We start from the raw sequence: 20424 nt of genomic DNA on the forward strand, positions 1-20424 counted from the left end.
TACAAGGCTACAGTAACCAAAACAGCATGGTACTGGTACCAAAACAGAGCTATAGACCAATGGAACAGAACAGAGTCCTCAGAAATAATACTTTTGTATTTTTAGTAGAGACAGGGTTTCACCCTGTTGGCCAGGATGGTCTGGATCTCCTGACCTCGTGATCACCCACCTCGGCCTCCCAAAGTGCTGGGATTACAGGCATGAACCACTGCGACCAGCCTAAAACAATCTTTTCATCAATAAAAAGCTCAATTATTTTTCAAATACCCACTGCAACAATTAATCCAAAGCCTCACTGCTGAGCTCTGCTCACTGGTCCCAGCTCTGTGCACAGCTGGGAAGCGGGGAAATCCTTCTAAGGGTATGGAATTAAATGGGAGCTGGACTGAGTTTGGGAAGGACAGGAATTTTCCACATGAGCATAGTCATTACCCAGTGTGGTGAATCGGCAAGGCCATGGGGCACAGAAAATGTGGTTTTTGTGTCAGAACTGGTTTGCACAGTTCAGGGGTGCTGCCTAGAACTAAGCAGTTATTTTCCTCATCTCTTTTGTGCATCTCTTGAGTTCGGGGATGAAGGGTGTAATTTGAGTAAGAAACAATGTAGTTATAAGTAAGTCTCAGACTAGAGACGCACCCCATTCGGGGTAGAAGCTTGAACAGAATATAATGGGGAAACTGAGACAGGCCTCATTAACAGAAGAGCTGACACAAAAAACACGTTTTCTGTGCCTCACGGCCTTGCCACTTCACCTTACCGGGTAACAACCATGCTGGCGTGGAAAATTCCTGTCCTTCCCAAACTCACTCCAGCTCCTGTGTAATTCCACAGCATCAGGATTTCCCTGCTTCCTAGCTGTGCACAGAGCTGGGACCAGTGAGCAGAGCTCAGCAGTGCGGCTTTGGATTAATTGTTGCAGTGGGTATTTGAAAAGTAATTGATTTCCGTACTCAGTTTGAACTCAGTTGAAGAATCTTTTATAGACTTCACTTTAGGGGTCAGATGCAGAGCCAAGTACAGTGGGTTCCAGGCCACAACAGCTGAACGGAGGAGGCAGCCGGGGCCCTGCCCAACTGCTAACTATGTCAAATAATAATATTAATAAGTATTTTTCTCTGAGTCGTATTACTAACAAAACAAATGCCACAGTGCCTTATTGAGTTGGCACACGATAGCAATAATACATTTTCTCTCACTTCTCTGTAAAAATCAGTCCCTGTTTTTGTAAGATCCTTAAAAGTAATGCTAACCGGCACTCACATTCCAGTGCTAGGCTGAGATTTCTAACAGTTTTCTTAAAACGGATCACTGAGTAGAGCCCATGAGCTATTTGGGAACACATCGCTGCGACCTCACAGTCCCCCTGCAAAGGCCCAGGCGCGCCTCCGGTGAGGCAGGGCGTGGGGTGCGGGGAACCCGAGTCTTCAGCGAGTCCTCGCTCTTTCTCTGCGCGAAGTTCTATGAGCCGTGGCGGCCGGTGCGTCTCCGGAGATTCCCCTGCCATGGACCAGCCGTCCAGTGACCACAGCGGACGCCCTGGCCTCTCCCTGCCTCTCCCAAGCCAGTGGCCTCTCCCTGACTTGGCTTCCCCATGGAGATGCTCTGACCTCCGGCCTGCGGCAGCGTCTTCTTCTCCATCTTCAGTTGCTGGTGCTCCTGGGTGGACTCTTCCAAGGGCTCTTTGAAGGCCACCCAGGAGAACCTTTCTCTCGTCCACCAGGCATCCCGAGTCCCACCGCAGCACCCCCTTCCTTGGCTGGGAATCCTTCTCAGGAAAAGCTCGGTGTTTCTTTTGTTTGTTTTTCCAGCTTCGGTCCACTCCTGAGGCGTTGGGTCCCCTCCCCTCTGGAGACAGCGCCCGCGAGGCTGCCCAGGCTGCAGGGCCTGGGGACACTCGGGGACCCTCCTGCCCTCAGGACCCTGGACCCAGGAGAGCCGCCACTTGTACCCTCCGGGCGACCGGTGCTGTGCTGCCACCTAGGGGCTGCTGTACGCACTGCAGGTCAGCCGGGCCCGCAGTCCTCAGGTGCTAACAATCTGGTTTCTGTGGTTTTTGCGTTGTTCAATTTTTTTATTTTAATTTTGTGGGTACACAGTAGAAGTATATATCTATGGGGTACATGAGACATTTTGATACAGGCATGAAAGTGTTCTAACCACATGAAAAATGGGGAACCCATCCCCTCAAGCATCCATCCTTTGTGTTACAAACAATTCAGTCATACTTTGTTAGTTTTAACATGTGCAGTTGAATTACTGTTGACTATAGTCACCCTGCTTTGCCAGCAAACACTGCATCTTATTCAACGCTAACAATCTGGGCTGTCAACGGGAGAAGGGATGCTGTAGCAGAGGGGATTAGAGGTGAGCATTTGCTTGTCACACCCTTCCTCCTGCAGACTGGTGCCTCTTCTTACAGCCATTTGTACATGCTGGCCTTGAGCCACACCAAGCATCCGGGTCGAGCTGGGAGAATCACCCATGGGCTGGGAGCACCGTGATGGGGACCTGCAGTCCAGGACAGCCACGGTGGTGCAGGGAGGCCCCGCACTGCGGGAGGAGCTGGTCACGACCCAGGGCCAGCACTGGAGTGGCTGCCCGGGGCGCCAGGCACCCATAGGACTGGGAAAGCCAGGAGAGTCCACAGAGGGGACGGGAATTGGCAACTTCTAAAAGAAATGAGAGAAAGAGCCTGGGAAGTACCAGAAGGAAGAAGGTTGTACCTGGGGCTTGAGGCATAGAGCGAACTATGCCTCAAGTTAGCCAAAGGCGTTTTCATGGTACCTGGAATTTTTTAAGTTAGGGATGATGGGACTCACAGACACAGAAAAGATGTCATGAAGAAAGAAGTTTATCCTCGCAGATCCCTGGACAGAGGAGTCACGTCTGACCACACAGAGACGCACAGCCCACCAGGTGGCCAAGGGAGAGAGGGGAGCGCGGGCCAGAGCAGGCTCAGATCAGCTAATCTGAACCATCTTTGCAGGCTCAGGGCCGGGGGGCTGCCCCTTCTTGTCTGGTCCCTGGCCTGGGGTGATTTGGGCAGGTGCATGGTGGCCTGGAGTGTGAGGGCCATAGAGAAGGTGGTTGGAGCGTGGACTCCAGGTGGTTGGTTTAATTTGGAAAGCACGGCCCTGGGTTCCAAGAACCAGCTCATTCTGGCAAGGGCAGTCCCTCCAGGGTCAGCAAGACCCCAAATGTCCAAGCACCAGAATTCAGAAAATAAAATAATTCATTAATACAAAAGACAACATGCAGGCATTGGTTAGGAGCCCTGCATGGGGCCCAGGCTGCCGGCCTCTTGTCGCCCAGGTCTCTGTGCTCAGTGTTCAGCAGCAGGCACTTGTGGAATCAGCTTTTGAGAAGCAAGGGGCTGGGCTTAGAGCACTGAAGAATGAATGCCAAAGGGTGAATCCCAAGGCAAGACATACTGCCCCCCGGATAGGAGGAGACGCCTGCATCCTCTCAGAAGTTCACACCTAAGGAGGGTTTCAAGCCTTCCAAGATAACAAAAAGTGCTCCCCAAAATAAGACTTACCATAAATAACAGATGAACAAAATAATCAGTCAAAAAGTCTGTCCCATGTGCAACAGTCGTCCGGGCGCTGGGGTAGGGAATCCAAAAGAAGGGGGAGGATGGCACTGCCTGTCACCTGCATTCAACTGCCCAGGTTAGAGGTAAGTTAACACAAACACAGAAATGTAAGAGTGACAGAGATTGAATCCGGAATATTTGTGTCTCTTTTTCCACATGGTAACTCAAACCATTTTATACAATAATATTTATGTGTAGATCCAAACCTTCATGGCAGCATGTACAGGCTGGACCCTGGAAATAGTTTTACAAGGAGTCAAAATTCCCAGCCACTGTCCAAGGTCCAAGATCCCTGCATTTTCCTCATTCTAGTGTTTCAGAGAGTGGACAAACAGACCAACATTTACTTAACCTTCCCCTTTTATTTGGCATTGGATTATTTCCTGTTTTCATGATTACAAAAACTTCTGCATACATTATGTCCTTATGTATATTTTGTACTCAAATATATGCACAAACATACAAGTATTATATAGGTACTACAGGTATTATGTATTCTAACAGTATTTACAATCATGAATGTGTGTATATATTAGAGATATTAGCTTATGGGAATGAGCATCTATGAGAAAATTTTCCTGAAATGAAATTGTTCTCTCCAGCAGAAGTTACTCATGAATCCTTCCTCCTTGCAGAGTCCTCTCCAGCACTGGGTACTCATGAGTCCATCCTCTCTCCAGAGTCCTCTCCAGCATTGGGTACTCATGAGTCCATCCTCCCTCCAGAGTCCTCTCCAGCACTGGGTACTCATGGGTCCATCCTCTCTCCAGAGTCCTCTCCAGCATTGGGTACTCATGAGTCCATCCTCCCTCCAGAGTCCTCTCCAGCACTGGGTACTCACGGGTCCATCCTCCCTCCAGAGTCCTCTCCAGCACTTGTTACTCACGAATCCATCTTCTCTCTGGAGTCCTCTCCAGCACTGGATACTCATGAGTCCATTCTCCCCGCAGAGTCCTCTCCAGCACTGGGTACTCATGAGTCCATCCTCTCTCCAGAGTCCTCTCCAGCACTTGTTACTCACTAGTCCATCTTCTCTCCGGAGTCCTCTCCAGCACTGGATACTCATGAGTCCATCCTCCCTGCAGAGTCCTCTCCAGCACTGGGTACTCACGGGTCCATCTTTCCTGCAGAATCCTTTCCGGTACTGGTTATTCGTGAGTCCATCTTTCCCCCAGAGTCCTCTCCAGCACTGGGTACTCACGAGTCCATCCTCCCTCCAGAGTCCTCTCCAGCACTTGTTACTCACTAGTCCATCTTCTCTCCGGAGTCCTCTCCAGCACTGGATACTCATGAGTCCATTCTCCCTGCAGAGTCCTTTCCAGCACTGGATACTCATGAGCTCATCCTTCCTGTAGAGTCCCCTCCAGCACTTGTTACTCACAAGTCCATCCTCTCTCCAGAGCCTTCTCCAGCACTGGTTACTTGCTAGTCCATCCTTCCTGCAGAGTCCTCTCTAGCACTGCTTACTCACAAGCCCATCCTTGCTGTACAGTCTTCTTCAGCATTGGTTACTCACGAGTCTGTCCTTCCTGCAGAGTCCTCCCTACCACTGGTGGTTACTCAAGAGACCATCTTTCCTGTAGAGTCCAACTCCAGCACTGATTACTCAAGAGTCCATTCTTCCTCCAAAGTCTTCTCCAGCACTGGTTACTCAGAATTCCTTCCTCCCTCCAGAGTCCTCCCCAGCACTAGGTATTCAGGAGTCCACCCTCCCCAGAGTCCTCTCCAGCACTGAGTACTCATGAGTCCACTTTTCCTGCTGAGTCCTCTCCAGCACTAGGTACTCAGGAGTCCATCCTCCCTCCAGAGTCTTTGCCAGCACTGGTTATTCTGGAGTCTCTCCTTCCTACATTTTCCTAGATCACCACCTGGCCCTGTCCTAGCTGTCAGGACACATGCAGGCCTCTGAGAGGATCCTGTCACATTGATTAAAATTACTAGACTTATTAATTACTATTTCTAAAAGTATGTGCCTGTTATTTTTATAATGTTAAGTTTTCAATCCGTGAGTGTGCAGTGCTGTCTGTGCTGGTGAGTACTGGTCCAAGTGGTTGCCATTTGTTAACTCTTTTCTTCTCCTCACAAATCCATGTGATGGGTTCTCTGGTCTTGTTTTACAAATGAGAGAGAGAGCAGAAGCACAGAGTAATCAGGTAGTTTGCCCAAGACCTGCCGTTGGCATTGGGCCACCTGCCACCAAGCCCGCATGCTTCACCACTGACCTGCGCTTTATAAATTCCTGGTAAGACACACTGGAACCCTCAGTTACTGGGGAGGTTTTGATTCACTGAAATGTGTGGAGATGTTCCTAAGTTAATTGGCTTATAGAAGTTATTTAACAGAAAGATAAAGCTGTTGGCACCCCTACAGAAAATAGTTCTAGAATTTGTTATCCTATTAAATGGATGTGACTCCATTTTTTGTTGATGAGCTGAGGATCTTCGCTCTTTTACATATTGAGTTACTTCAGGTAAGTTACTTTACTTCTCTGTGCCTAATTTTCCTCTTCTCTAAAACAGAAAAAACAAAGAAAGAAAAAAACAGAACAAAATAAAATGTTGAGGCAGGAGAATCGCTTGAACCCACTGAACCCAGGAGACGGAAATTGCAGTAAGCCAAGATCGCACCACTGCACTCCAGCCTAGGTGACAGAGCTAGACTGCATCTAAAAATAAAAAATAAATAAATAAAAGAAAAGAACGTACTCCATGAGTTTTTTGTGAAAATTAAATGAGTAAGTACCTTTAAAAGTTTAGCAAAATACATGGCACATAGTAAATGCTCATTAAGCATTAGTGTGTTTAATGGACTTCAGATTCCACTGTACAGTAACACAGTCATGATAATTAGCTGTATAGCTCACACGTGACCTTTAATATCCATGTGAACCGTCATTTTTTCCAATCAGCTGTGAAGGAAATTGGCTCAAGGGAGTTAATAGTCCAGCTAATATCACAAACCTATTATTATCCAAAGGGAATATAAACCACGTATAGACTTTTTCCCCCTAGTTTTGTGGCCTAAGAGATTGGGCGTGCAGAAAGTTTTACCTGTGACTTTTTCAGGGACATATTTAGGTGTTCACTAGAGAGATGAAAACCAGTCTCTTTTTGTGTATTCATTTGGTTGGTTTTCATTTTTTGGGGGAGGTGGGGGGAATTGGCGTTCCCGTCTTACTGAATGTTTACGGTCTAGCTGCCTTTACAGATTTCCATAACCAGCCCTCAGGCCTGAAATACAGCGTTCCCACTGTCAGCAGCAAGCCCAGAGCAAGATCCGGGCATGGAGCCTGGTGTTTCTCCAGTCAGGCAGCCCAAGCATAGCCTCTCCCTGGAGCAGGAAGGAGAAGCTCCTTCTGTACCTTTACCAGGAGCACAACCATGCTGTTCTGAAAGCAAACCCGTGCTGGACACCTGCAGGTTCCAGAAGGTACAGCGTCCCAGGCTTCCTGCCCTTCTGGGATCAGGCCTCATTGCTCAGACCTTTGCAAGGTTGTCCTGTGAGGCTCCCAGGCCTTTGTGGAGCAGTGCACATGGCCAAGCTCTCCATTCCCGTTTCTTGTTCCTCTTCATTAATATCTTCCTTCCTAGGCCTTTTCCAGATTTCCTGTCTCTGCCCCCACCATTTCTTCTCTCCAAGCTACTGAGATGTAGCTTGGAACCTCTTCTGCAATGTGAGTGCGGAACCTCTTCTGCAATGTGAATGTGCCAGACCCCACCCCAGCTGCCAATGCCAGGGAGGAATTTTATGTGGCAGGTGGAGGCTTGGTGTGTGTGAGGGTCTCAGAGGCGGCTGGCCAAGGCCTGGGAGAAAGGAGAGGGTGGGCCAGAAAGGAAGCTGGGGTGGGTGGACAGGGACCCTCCCTTCCACAGTGCAGCTCTTTATCTCATACAATATCTACAATAAAGCCCATCCCTTCTCAAGAATACCCTTTTGAGTGTGTACAAAACATGAGCGGTTCATCTTCTCTTTAAAGGTGACCACATTGACCCAATGCTCTGCCTTTGTTATGCTGAAGACACTCCCACGCCATCCACCATGACAGAAGTCACAGCACAAGCATCGTCATGACTCAGCCAAGGGACCAAGGTGGTTCCCTGTATTGCCCAAGCAGCATAAAACCTCAGTGAGGCCCCTCCCTCAATAACAGCTTGAGTCCCGAAACTTCTAGAACACTACTGTACTAACAAGAATATTTCTTATTATCAACAGGACTAACTTGTTTTAGCTCTCCATAATCTGATTTAAAATATACTTTTCCCCTCTTTTCAGAGGAACGAATCAATTCTATTTCACTGTCTTTCCTTTGACTTCTGAAAGGCCAGGAGCCAAAATAGAACGTTCAATATCATATGTCCAGGTCTGCAACTGCACACTCATCGCAGTGAACTCCCTGAAGAGGAATAACGCTGTTTAATTCCAAAACACATTGTATTTTTATATTTTTCATCTACTAATGAAGAAATGACAAGTGCATTTAGCATCATGAGCTCCAACATGATGAGATGAACTGGAATGCCCAGAGTGGTCAGCACCTTACCTCTGTCCATGGGGACACCAAGCTCTTCTGCTCTGGAAAACACACAACGTTTGGCAATGAGAATAATGTGTTTGGCATAAAGAGGTGCTGCTTTGTAAAACATTTCAATTTGCCAGGAATGAGTCAAAGATTTCATTTAGTCACTTGTCACGAATTCAACACAGACTCGTGATAAAATGCTGAGCCGTCTTTCCCGCATTACTCAGAGGCCTCTGCTGTGTGAGTCTTCTGGGGCAGTCACGATTGGTTTCTCAACCCCACCTGCATGTGGTTCACGCCCCCTCCAGCCTCCTCTTAGTGAATGTTTTGGGAATCCCAGGTGGGTGGCTCAATTAGAGGGCGGGAGAGGAAAATCCCCAAGGGACAAATAAATAGCCTTAATGAATGAAATCAAGGTTCCCTTGACACAGAATCCACAGGCCTGGATAGTCTCTCAATAAGTTAAACAATTATATAGTAACTGTGTTATCAAGATCCCGAACGATGCTTGGATTATTACCTCCACCGGCTCACACATGTCCAGAAATGATGGTGATGTCATCCTTAAATTGTGTTAGTATAAAGGAAGTAGCAATAGTATCGCAGTGGTCTGTAACTCCACTACAAATTTTTGCTTCTTATAAAAGAGTAGAAATCGGTGCAGTTGGCAGTTGGTCTGTCTGTTGGGCAGGGTGGACTGTGAGATTTTATATTAATTATTTGCTTATTTGTTAGGTGTAGGTTGCAAGTAACGTTAAGTCCAACTCAAACAGCTTTTGTTCAAAAGTTAAGAGAATCTCCGCACCATTGTACACCCAGACCCTGGGAGGGGCAGAGGCATGAGTGGGCATCCCGGCCAGTCTGGGACTTGGCTTTGTATTTTACAGAACACGGCTGCCCAGAGTGCTTACTGACTGATAGGGTGACCTGGCATTCTTTTTCCGCCATATCCAAACATCCCAGAGAAATTCATCCTTGGAAGTGAAGCCTGGATGGATGGAACAGACCAGGGAGGGACTGAAGGGCAGAAAAGCAGGGTATGACAGCTGACTTAGGTGGGTCCACTTAACTCATTCCTGGACCAGGCCACAGCGGCCAGGTGGGGTTGGATCAGGCAAAAACTGGGCAGGTTCTGTAGCACTTCCTAAAGCAGAAATTCTGGAGAAAAAATTACCAAGATGCACAACAGAGAAAGGTTTTGGGCAATGTCTTACGGATCCTGCAGTTTATAAAGCTCTCTCTCATACTTTTCCATTGGATTGCCACTCTGTAAAATGCAGGATTTACACTGTCCTCCTCTTAGAAATGAAAAGATGAAGTCTCGTTAAAAATCTAGCTCTTTGGATTTCACATTTCAGAAAATTTTAGTTTATTAAATAGGGCAAGAAGTGAAATCATGATTCGTAATGTAAAAAATGCAGAGGAGGAGGGAGTGTTTTCCAATGTGTCTGAGCCCACTAGAGTAAGGGTTATGAGAGTTCGCAGGGCAAGGACCACACGCTATGAACACATAATGGGTCTTTCGGAGAGTAACAGCTTCCCTGCAACTCAGCGTAATATTCTTTTTTTTTTTTCTGAGACGGAGTCTCGCTCTGTTGCCCAGGCTGGAGCGCAGTGGCCGGATCTCAGCTCACTGCAAGCTCCGCCTCCCGGGTTTTCTCCATTCTCCTGCCTCAGCCTCCCGAGTAGCTGGGACTACAGGCGCCGCCACCTCGCCCGGCTAGTTTTTTGTATTTTTTAGTAGAGACGGGGTTTCACCGTGTTAGTCAGGATAGTCTCGATCTCCTGACCTCGTGATCCGCCCGTCTCGGCCGCCCAAAGTGCTGGGATTACAGGCTTGAGCCACTGCGCCCGGCCCTCAGCGTAATATTCTTGATGAGGCCAGGCCAGTGTAAAGTAAGCCGTATCATCTTGCATAGCATGGTACACATTTTATGAAAGAAGTCAAGCGTCTTGTTTACCAGATAACAATGTGAAGCATACTGTCATGGCTAAATAAAGAAAATGCACCCAACAATGGAAGGGCGGCACCATCTGTGAGGCTAATTGTTTTACAACGTGGAAGGTGGACTGAGGTGCCAGCTGGCCTCAGCAGGACCTGAAATACCGTCCGCTTTAGAGGCATCACCTGAAAGTACGGGTGCAAGTCTCCTGTGTGCCGCCAGGAGGCAGCATCCACAGGAGCAGCACTTTTCCAGTGCACGTCCAGTGCTGGAAGGAAAGGTTCCATCTTCACCACTCCTTCCCCGCTGTAGGAACGTAAGAAGGTTAATTCTAACCCCATCATGCCAGAACTGCAGCAGGGACCACAGAGACTGGGAATGTCCAAGTTTACAAAAGAACTCAAATTGAAAGCTGGGTGAAAGAAGCCTCACTCAATGACCCCATGCTGAGGGTTCACACATGTTTTTGTGGTTGTTCTAGAAACAGAGGACTAGAAAGGCATTCAAAGATTCTAAAACAATACACACACTAAATTATCTCAAGCCAGGTCATTAATGTCTATTGTTGGGTATGATTTTAAGCTCCTTGGAGGCAAACATTGTCATCTTTTTCTTTCTATATAGTGCTTAACATGCAAACAGCTGGAAGAAGTTGATAGATGCCCCTGGGGTCTGAAACATCTTTGCAAACATCCTATAGCTGACTAGCAGGCTGGGACGAGTGCTTAAGCCAGAGATTAGGTTCTTCATCAGATGGATGATGAACCATTCTGGGGCATTTTCTCTGAGGAAGCATGGTGCAGCTCCAAACCTAGGTAAGAAGAGATCACAAGATCAGCACTCATGCATCATCAAAAATGTTTAAAAGAGAAGGAGTACATTTGTCCACTAGGGCTGCCATAACATTTCATGAACTCAAAGGCTTAAACAGCGGGTGTTTATTTCTCACAGTTCTGGAGTCTGGGAATCCAAGATGAAGTTGTCAGCAGGCTTGCTTTCCCCAAGGCCTCTCTTCTCGGCTTGCAGATGGCTGCCTTCTTCTGTGTCCTTTCTTCTGTGCCTGTACATCCTTGGTGTCTCTCTTTCTTTTTAGGAGAACACCAGTCTTACTGGATTAGCACCCCACTGCTACGAGCTCATTAACATCAGTTACTTTTTCAAAAGCGATCTACAAAATCCAGTTGCATGGAAGGTTAGAGCTTCAACCATATGAAGTTGAATTTCGAGGGGACATCATTCAGTTCAACCTGAACCTGGCCATGCTGGCACCCTGGTCTCAGACTTCTAGCCTCCAAAAGTAGAATAAATAAATTTCTGTTGCTTCAGCCATAGTCTGTGGTAGACTAAGACACATAGTTCTAGTGTTTTCTCTTCTAGGGCTCATTTTTCCTGAGTGTACAAAACAGGAAAGCAAACTCTTTGTAGCTAGAATTACTTTGTTATCACCAATTTATGTATTAAGAAATGTCACCCACAATACCTCCAGAGATGTTAAGTAAATCAACGGTGACATTCTTGACAGGGATGAGATCACCACCAGCTTCCAGTTCAAGAATTTCTGAAAGATCTTTGGCACAAGGAGCTAATGAGATGAAATGATCCCGGAACTCTTGCTGATCCCAGAAACGTGCTGCTGTTTTGCCTCATCTGGGATAAAATTGAAACAGCTTTTAGACATAAAGCTCTTCTTTCAAATAGCTAGGTGGTTTCATGCAAATCAAAAACATTGAGGGTGAAAGTCTTCTAAATAATGCAAAGGCTGAAATCGACAGTTACATGGATTTGTAATTTTTTTAATCTCTAATTAGAATGCATCTGACTTTGTATTCTGTGTTTAAGAACTATTAAAGATTTTTTGAAATTTGAAAGCTTATCATTAAGATGACAAAGTTCCCCTTTGTTTTTGTAATCCTTTTCTCACAACCATTCTGGTGACAGCGTTAGACCATTTAACCACAGTAATTCATTCATAAAATTCTTAAACTCAGTGCAAAATGTATCACTTTCAAAAATGTTGTAAAACTAACACGGTTTTACTTGAAGTTAACAAGTATGAAAAAAGAGATCAACACTTTTGCATGGATCCTTTGGCCAAAAAAGTTTGGAAACCCCTAACTTAAATAAGTCTCTGCTTCTCACTCCCCACCCTCCTTTATTTCAAGTTCAGTTTCTAGAGCCCTTTAGTATAGGAATATCCCTTGCACACCTCCAGGGGAGTAGAGCATCCGATATTTTCCAAACTTTCTCTAGACCAAAGATTAAGACATTAATTATAATCAAAGGCTGCAGGTGATTATTCCTGGCTCTGGACTTCAATATCAATGACAGAAGTGTGGGACGCTGGTCCGTATGTCAAAATTTACTTAGAAGGAAAGATTTAAAATGGTGCCCCAAGTGGGAAATAGAAATAGGTGGAGAAAAGAAAAACAAGATTCTTTAGGTTTAGTTAAAAATAATAAGCATATTGGGAATAAGCCAAGGTAAACACTTTGACTTAGGGGGAAAAAAAAATTCAACACTGAGTTCTGTGCCTGAATCGTGGGCAGAGAACATCCCACTACCACCATGGCAGCAATGGCCACTGGACTTAGTTAGGAAGAAAAATTAGGCAACTTGAAAATTTGGTGATTCAGGCCAGGCTCAGTGGCTCACGCCTGTAATCCCAGCACTTTGGGAGGCCGAGGTGGGTGGATCACCTGAGGTCAGGAGTTGGAGACCAGCCTGGCCAACATGGTGAAACCCCGTCTCTACTAAAAATACAAAAATTAGCCAGGCATGGTGATGGGCACCTGTAATCCCAACTTCTCAGGAGGCTGAGGCAGGAGACTCGCTTGAACCCGGGAGGAGGAGGTTGCTGTGAGCCGAGATCATGCCACTGTACTCCAACCTGGGGAATAAGAGCGAGACTTCGTCTCAAAAAAAAAAAAAAGGAAATTTTATGATTCACAAGGAGCAGAGTCAAGAAAGAAGGCTAATTAGCACACACATAGGGGTGACTGACTATAGTAATATTGGTACCAATTTAAAAAACTTCCACTTAAGCTATTTTATGTACCAATTGTGTAATTCCAAGTGAATTTTTACATTTAAAAGTTCAGAAAACAGGGAAGGAAAATTCAATGCAGGATTCATGAGAATTTCTGAAAAACTCTCCTATTTTGTTGTATTCCACTTGATATTGTTATTGAATATGCACATGTATAAATATTTTTAGTATTTACCTAAAAGGCTTTATAATTTTATTTTATTAGAATAAAATAATTGTGTTTCCATATTATGTTGTCCATATATCTCATTACAACTAATGGAATCATAAAACAAATACATTTCTTTCTTTTTTTTGGACAGGGTCTCACTTTGTTGCTCAGGCTAGAATACAGTGTTGTGATCCTGGCTGCTCACTGCAGCCTCAACCTCCTGAGCAGGTAATCCTCCTACCTCAACCTCCAAAGTAGCTAGGACTACAGGCATGTGCCACCATGCCTGGCTATTTTTTTTTTTTTTTTGTATTTTTGTTTTAGAGACCCCAGGCTTCACCATGTTGCCCAGTTGAACTCCTGGATTGAAGCAATCTACCTGGTTTGGCCTCTCAAAGTGCTAGGCTTACAGGTGAGAGCCCCTACACCTGGCCACAGATACATTTCTAATACTCTGCAATGCCCACTTGATTGAAACACAATAATTAAAAAGGCATTCTTGTGAGTGTTGTTTTCTGATTTCAGCTGAGTCACAGACACCATCTATAGGCTGTGTACTAACAACCCACACAGACCAACATCCTTCCCAATGTGTAGCTGCCAAAAACAGATTAAACACAGGCACAAGAAATTCTTCTAAACCTTCTGTTTAGTTGCTGTTATGTTTGTGTGTTGGATTTAAATTTTTCTCAATAGATGAATATTCTGTTGAGAGCAAGCTATACAATAATTCTGTTTGTGCCACCTGGATGGAGTTAATGAAGCATCATGCATCATTGCCTCCTAATAGGATACTCGATCATCTCCCTCCCATTCTTCAGTGATACATTTTGAACCCTCCACGCTGTCTATGTGTGCAAATGGGAATGTGTCCAGATATACAATTGTGAAAACCAACATCCATTTTGTTCTGCATCAGAAATAAATTCACACAACACACACACCTACTACTCAATTTCAGATGTCATTTTTTACTGACAATCACATTGTTGTTAAAATGCCTTTGTTGATCTAAACTCAAAGAACAGAATGTACAAAATGGGTCAAAAAAGTGTGGTCTGTCTGAAACTGAAAAGACAAGTCAGGTGAAAAAGGCAAATGGAAGCAGTAATCAGAATTAAAAATGTTTTAGATATGGATTTTTTTTTCTTCTGAAGGCTAATGAACTTTTATTCTTTTCCAGGGAAAACAAAAAGTGGGGGGTTGGGGAAGAGAGAGAGAGAGAGAGAGAGAGAGAGAGAAAGAGATGGCCTGGCTTATATGCTAACCTGAATATGTACATTACTATAGGCAGGGAAGCTTTCCCAGAGCAATCTGCTGCCCCTTCAGACGGAGGCACTTGCTTTTAGTGTTTAAAACTGATCCCAAGAGTCATCTGAAATATTGCGCTACTTTAAGCATAAATCACTGATAACACTAATGGCCCTGATGGATCCATTTTGTTCGATGAATCAAGTTGCTTGATGTAGTTCCAATTGCTCAGATTCACCAGGGACATTCGATTGTATGATGCACACTTTTTCACGCTGATTCTTCTAATTACCAAGGTCTAATACAGTTGCTAGTCAAAAATCACAAATGTATTTGATTTAACAAATGCTCCTTTCACCACGAACAAAGCCCTTGAGGTACGCTTTTCGAGGTGGGGATGCTTTTCTTCCTAGGCATGACCTAATCTGATAAAGCACAGCCAGATGATTCCAAGGGAAAATCCAGATGCAGAACAATACTTCAAAAATCTTGGAGGACTTTTAAAAATTCTTCCTGGCTACCCAATCATGCTGTGTCATGGCAAGTTGCCATATGCAATTTAACATCAGTTAGTGGTGGAGATAAACAGCTAGCTATAGTTTGCAAGGATGCAAGTTATATTTACTGAAAATCTAGGACATTTGATGTCAGAATTTGCTCTAGAGGAGTCCATGAAACACAGGTTTAATCTAGCTGAGTAGAACACGCATTACAGAGACAGGTCGTTTGGAAGTCAGGTGGAAGGAGGTACACAAGAAAAGCTCTAAAGTAGCTCTTTTTGGTGGAGAATATGAAAAGAGAACACACTGGTAGTCAAAGAAGGAGAGTCAGCAGTGTCCATCAGTTACATGGGTGCCCATGAGTGGCACAAGTAACCACATGGACCCTGTATCAGTCAAGGTTCCCTAGAGGGACAGAACTAATAGGGTAGATATATTTAAAAAATGGAGTTTATTAAGGAGTATTGACTCACACGATCACAAGGTGAAGTCCCGCAATAGTCTGTCTGCAAGCTGAGGATCAAGGAAGCCAGTCCCAAAACCTCAAAAGTAGGGAAGCTGACAGTGCATCCTTCAGTCTGTGGCTAAAGGCCCACAAACCCCTTGCAAATCACTGATGTGAGTCCAAGAGACCAAAAGCTGAAGAACATGGAGTCTGAGGTTTGAGGGCAGGAAGCATCAGGCACAGGAGAAGGATGAAGGCTGGAAGACTCAGCCAGTCTAGTCTTTCCACGTTCCTTCCTCTGCCTGCTTTTATCCTAGTCGCGCTGGCAGCTGATCAGATGGTGCCCACGCAGATTGAGGGTGGGTCTGCCTCTCCCAGCCCACTCACTCAAATGTTAATCTTTGGCAACACTCCCACAGACACACCCAGGAACAATCCTTTGCACCCTTTGATCCAATCAAGTTGACACTCAGTATTAACCATCACAGAATGTGAGTTCCCAAGGGAAACAGAAAGATCTCTTCCTTGGGGGCAAACAAGAGATGCTTGTTATACTTGCCCAGAGTACAGAGAGGCATCTTCTCCAAGGAGAAGGACTCTGCCATGGGAGTGAGGGGTAAAGAAAGTCTGTATGAACTCCAGTGCCCTGAGCAACATGGGCATCTGGACACAGAAGGGAGTGAACCCCAAGTCCTCTTACGTCAGTTGAGAACAGAAGAAAACTTCACAGCAGACTCGTGTTTTTGAGTGTTGCTGTGTATTTTCATTGTTTCCATGAAGCCTGCATAGTTAACAGTGGGGTGTGCTTGGACTCCATCATTTTCTGTTAATCAGATTGTCTCCTGTAATTTTATGGGGATGTTATTGACCTGATGTAGCTGGTATGAGAATGCCACTTAGTTCAAATAATCTATCAAAGCAAAAGTTGCACCAGACAAGATTAAACAGTCAAGGAAGAATTCATTCAACATGATTGCAATAAGGAGAGAGATCATAACCCAGTCAGAACTCATCAGGCACAGAAAAATAATTTTTAAAGAAAGTGCTCAAAGGAAAGGGAGGTCAGCTGGGAACTTGAGTCCGGAAGAAGCCTGTCTGAAGTTAGCCAAGCTGAGGGCAATGTGAAGGCCATCTTGGGCAAGCCCACAAAATTTGGTAAATTAGTTAAAATTTCATGAAGGAAAAAGCTGTATTTAAAAGGGTTACACAGGAGAAAACAGAAGCGCAATCACAAGATAAGAGAATAGAATTCAAGACCCCACCTAAGGGCACTTCCCTGAAGAGTCTGACACAGCCGTATACGTTCACCACAAACTACAGAAGAGCACCAGGGCTTAGCAAGCTGCATCAAAGCTTATTACTGACCTCGCTTAGTCTTTTTCCCAGTCTATCAAAATTCACAAGTGGAACTCTTCAGTAAATTTCAACAGGTAGGCTTCCAATGCTGTGAGGGATTGTCAGCTGGACAGGGTTAGGTTTCAGGTATGGCACAGAGCAAAGTGGTCCACCCATCACAGGAGAAGCCCCTGACCTGTAGTGACACACATGCAGAGGTTGTTGAGTCAGCATTGTGAGCTCTACAGTGAGGGTATCTTCAAAGGTGGCAACCGCGGCTTACCAAGCAGCTGCAAGGACATTGGCCCCACCACCTGCGGCAGAGTGGGCTGTGTGAAGAAGGACATGGAGAAGCAGAATGCAAGTGCTACTCTGGGAGTCTGATGACCCACACACACAGCCTTTTCTCTCAAAAAGGAAACATAGCAGACAGCAGTGCCCTGTCCACAAAGGGTCCATCATGTCATGTAAAAGGGTGTATTCAATCAGTGCCCAGCCTGAAGATATCCTGGCAGACATGCCTAGTAGCTAATTAGGTACATACGTTTAGAGATTGGAAGACTGAGTACAGGCAAAGAAAAATAAAATAAAGCAGAATTGACGGAGATGAGACTAGCTGGGGCAGATTGAGCAACACAGGTTAAATCGTCCCAGGAAAGGGTGAGACATGAGAAGGGCATTTAGGAAAGGGACTGAAACACCAACATTTAGGACATAAGGTGGTTAAGAGAAATTTGGGAATAGAATTGAGAAGATAGTAGAGAAGTAGCTAAAACCTAGAGAGAAACACATACATGCGCACACACACACATAGAAGAGGTTGACTCTTCTATCTTTGGTGGCTGGCTCACTGTACTCACTGTGGATCTTGTTGGGTGGTGTCTCGGTAGAGTGTGGGGCATAAAACAAACTGTCAGCTACTGGTGAGTTGAACCAAAGCCGAGGACTCACGGACAACGAATATAGCCCCGTAGTTCTGAAAAGGCAACTATGAAAAGAGGGAGAACTCTCAAATCGTATCTGAAAAATAGCTATCACCCAAGAGACAGTTTGGGGCGTTTTTGTAAGTTAGTTACCTTGAATAGAGATGTGTGTTTCCATTGGGAAGAAAGCAATGGAGAAGAACCATTTGAAGAAATGAGAAAGAAGCAAATTCATGAACAGGGAGGGCAGGGCTCCGCGGGACTGCTAGAGTAAATGGGGGTAAGGCAGCGGGGAAAGTCCAAAGGACAGTCAGTCACAGGAAGGTCCAGCACCCCAAAAGCTTCCTGCCTGGGCACCCCTGCATTTTCCATGGAATAAGATGGGTCACTTCTGAAGGTCAGCGGAGGCTAACAGACTTGCAATTCTTGGGAACAGTTGCTGGACTGATGGGAGAGGGCAGTGATAAAGGAGGTACAATGAAGAAGCCGTTTTGAAGATGTAATGGACTAAATCCAGAATCACACACTGGCCCAAGTGTGTGGCTGTATGTGATTTCTCAGCAATGCTCACCCACCCTGATGTCCATGTGTGGAGAAGCAGAATAGCCAAAACTGTTAAAATAGCCAAAACAGCAGGCGTGTGGGAAGGACTACACGTCAGGCAGCTGAAGTTGCACTACCAGGGGCCTGTGGAGCTGTTGAATCCTGAGGTCAAAGCTAGAGCATGAGAGACAGATAGGGCCAAGTGATAAAATGGGATGTTGGCATCCACAAAAGAACAGTCAGCATCCATTCCCTTCCTCTGGTGGGGAGCCTTCCTCTACATGCCCCAGTCCCACTAGACTGTTTCTATCTCCTCTCACCTCTTCTTCCTCACTGGCTCTTTCCTAGGAGAAAGAGAAAGTGATCTAACTTGAGTTTGGGGTGAAAGTCACCATGATGAAGCTGGATATGGACTCCTTTGCTTTTCTGGGATCTCTCTCAGATCGTCCAGTCCTCAAGGAAGACTTTCTCCTCCCTGCCTCATCCTCCAAGTTGTCAGCTGGGTAGAGCAGGGCTTTTCCTGGCACCCAGGAGTGCTTCATGAGGGACAGACATGGTGCTCTGCCTGGCAGGCTTTCACATGCTGGGGAAGTTGGTTCAGAATGGAAAAAATGAGAATCTGCTTTTTGGTCTCAGGTCCAGACTTCCTTCTAATGTAGTTATTATTAAACAGCTGATATTTTAACCCTCCTGTATGCTCATCAAGGCATTTCATACTACTCCATTGCCTATAATCCTGTTGGCAAAAGATGAAATAGGGCATTGATGCCAAGGCCTGCCAGCACTTTCCAAACTGGCTGATCCCCAGAACTTCCAGGTTAACTAGAGCTGAAGATGAACCTGGTGATCTTCACTGGCCAGTGTTGCTCTGATCACTGCTATAGTGAGAAAAGGGCAGGTGGCTTGTCCTGCTCACATGCTATCAAGTCCAATCAAACATAAGAATGCAGGAAATTTGAGGACAGTATTTGTGGATTCTTCCTGGGCCTGTACCATATGAGGTCATTCCTGTAGGAGTACCCACCATAACATCAGAAACAACTCCATTCTAGAGTATCCAGTGACTTCCTGGCAAAGCGTTAGTCAGACCTTAAATACAGAAGACAATGCTATTTCAACTTTTGTTTCAAGAATCAACTTTTAAACTATCTACATTTGTGCAATTACCATTTCAACTCTTGTTTTGGTCTTTGTAAATGCAGCTTGCTGTCTGAAATATTAGATGCAGCCCAGTGCTTTTGCTTGGATTATTTCATTTATGTGAGCACTGATGCCTTCAGTGTCTGCACTTTGTGGTGAAAGTTGAGTGAACAGGAGGCAGTCGTTGTGTGATGGGTCCAATTACAGAGGCAGAGAGTGTGAACATGGCCACAGGCAGCCTCCAGTCTGGTCCAACCACAGAGGCAGAGTGTGAACATGGCCACAGGCAGTCTCCAGTCACTCCAAGCTCACCCTACAGCCTCCAAGCCTGGAATACGTAAGTAAGGTGAAACAATATCAAAGCCAGTGCCCTGTCAAATGGGGAGGGGAACCAAAGGGAAGCATCATCTCACATTTTCTACCACCTGACTGGTGACGAGCAAGTGATTCTGGGATCTAACTCCCATTGGCACCTTCCCACCCAGGCCCCCAGGTCTGTGAAATGGAAGGGAGAAGGGAGAAACAGCTTCCTCTCTATTCTCGATTACAACAGGCTGCCTGTTTCCTCCTGCAGAGATGCTTCTATTGAGCCCAGTATTCATGTTGAAGCTGAATTCTTCCCACCCACTTGACAACTCACTCAGACAAGCAAAGTCACAGGGTGACCCTGGGTGGAAATACCAGCCTGCAGGGATCAAGGGAATGAGACCACGGGCACCCTCTGCTTCTCCAGGGAGCCGGGCTCACAGACTCTGGCTCAGGCACTGAGATGAGGCTTATTGCCTGGGAATTGGAGCATTTCCACACTCCTACAAAACCACTTCTAAAGGAAGAAGTGTCAATGCCATCAATATAGGCAGTGTTCCTCATTGAGCTCCTGTGCCATGTTGTTTTTTTAGTAATGGACAGGAGCAGACACAGGAGAAAATTACACCTAATGGAATCTCCTGGATTAACAATCTGCCCACATAACCTCTGGACTCCTTGATTTGCCTCTGTCCACCCTCCTTCCCTGCTCCAGCCACCCTTGAAG

This window comes from Colobus angolensis, unplaced genomic scaffold (genome assembly GCF_000951035.1).
Source record: "Colobus angolensis palliatus isolate OR3802 unplaced genomic scaffold, Cang.pa_1.0 Scaffold196, whole genome shotgun sequence".
Classification (NCBI taxonomy): domain Eukaryota; kingdom Metazoa; phylum Chordata; class Mammalia; order Primates; family Cercopithecidae; genus Colobus; species Colobus angolensis.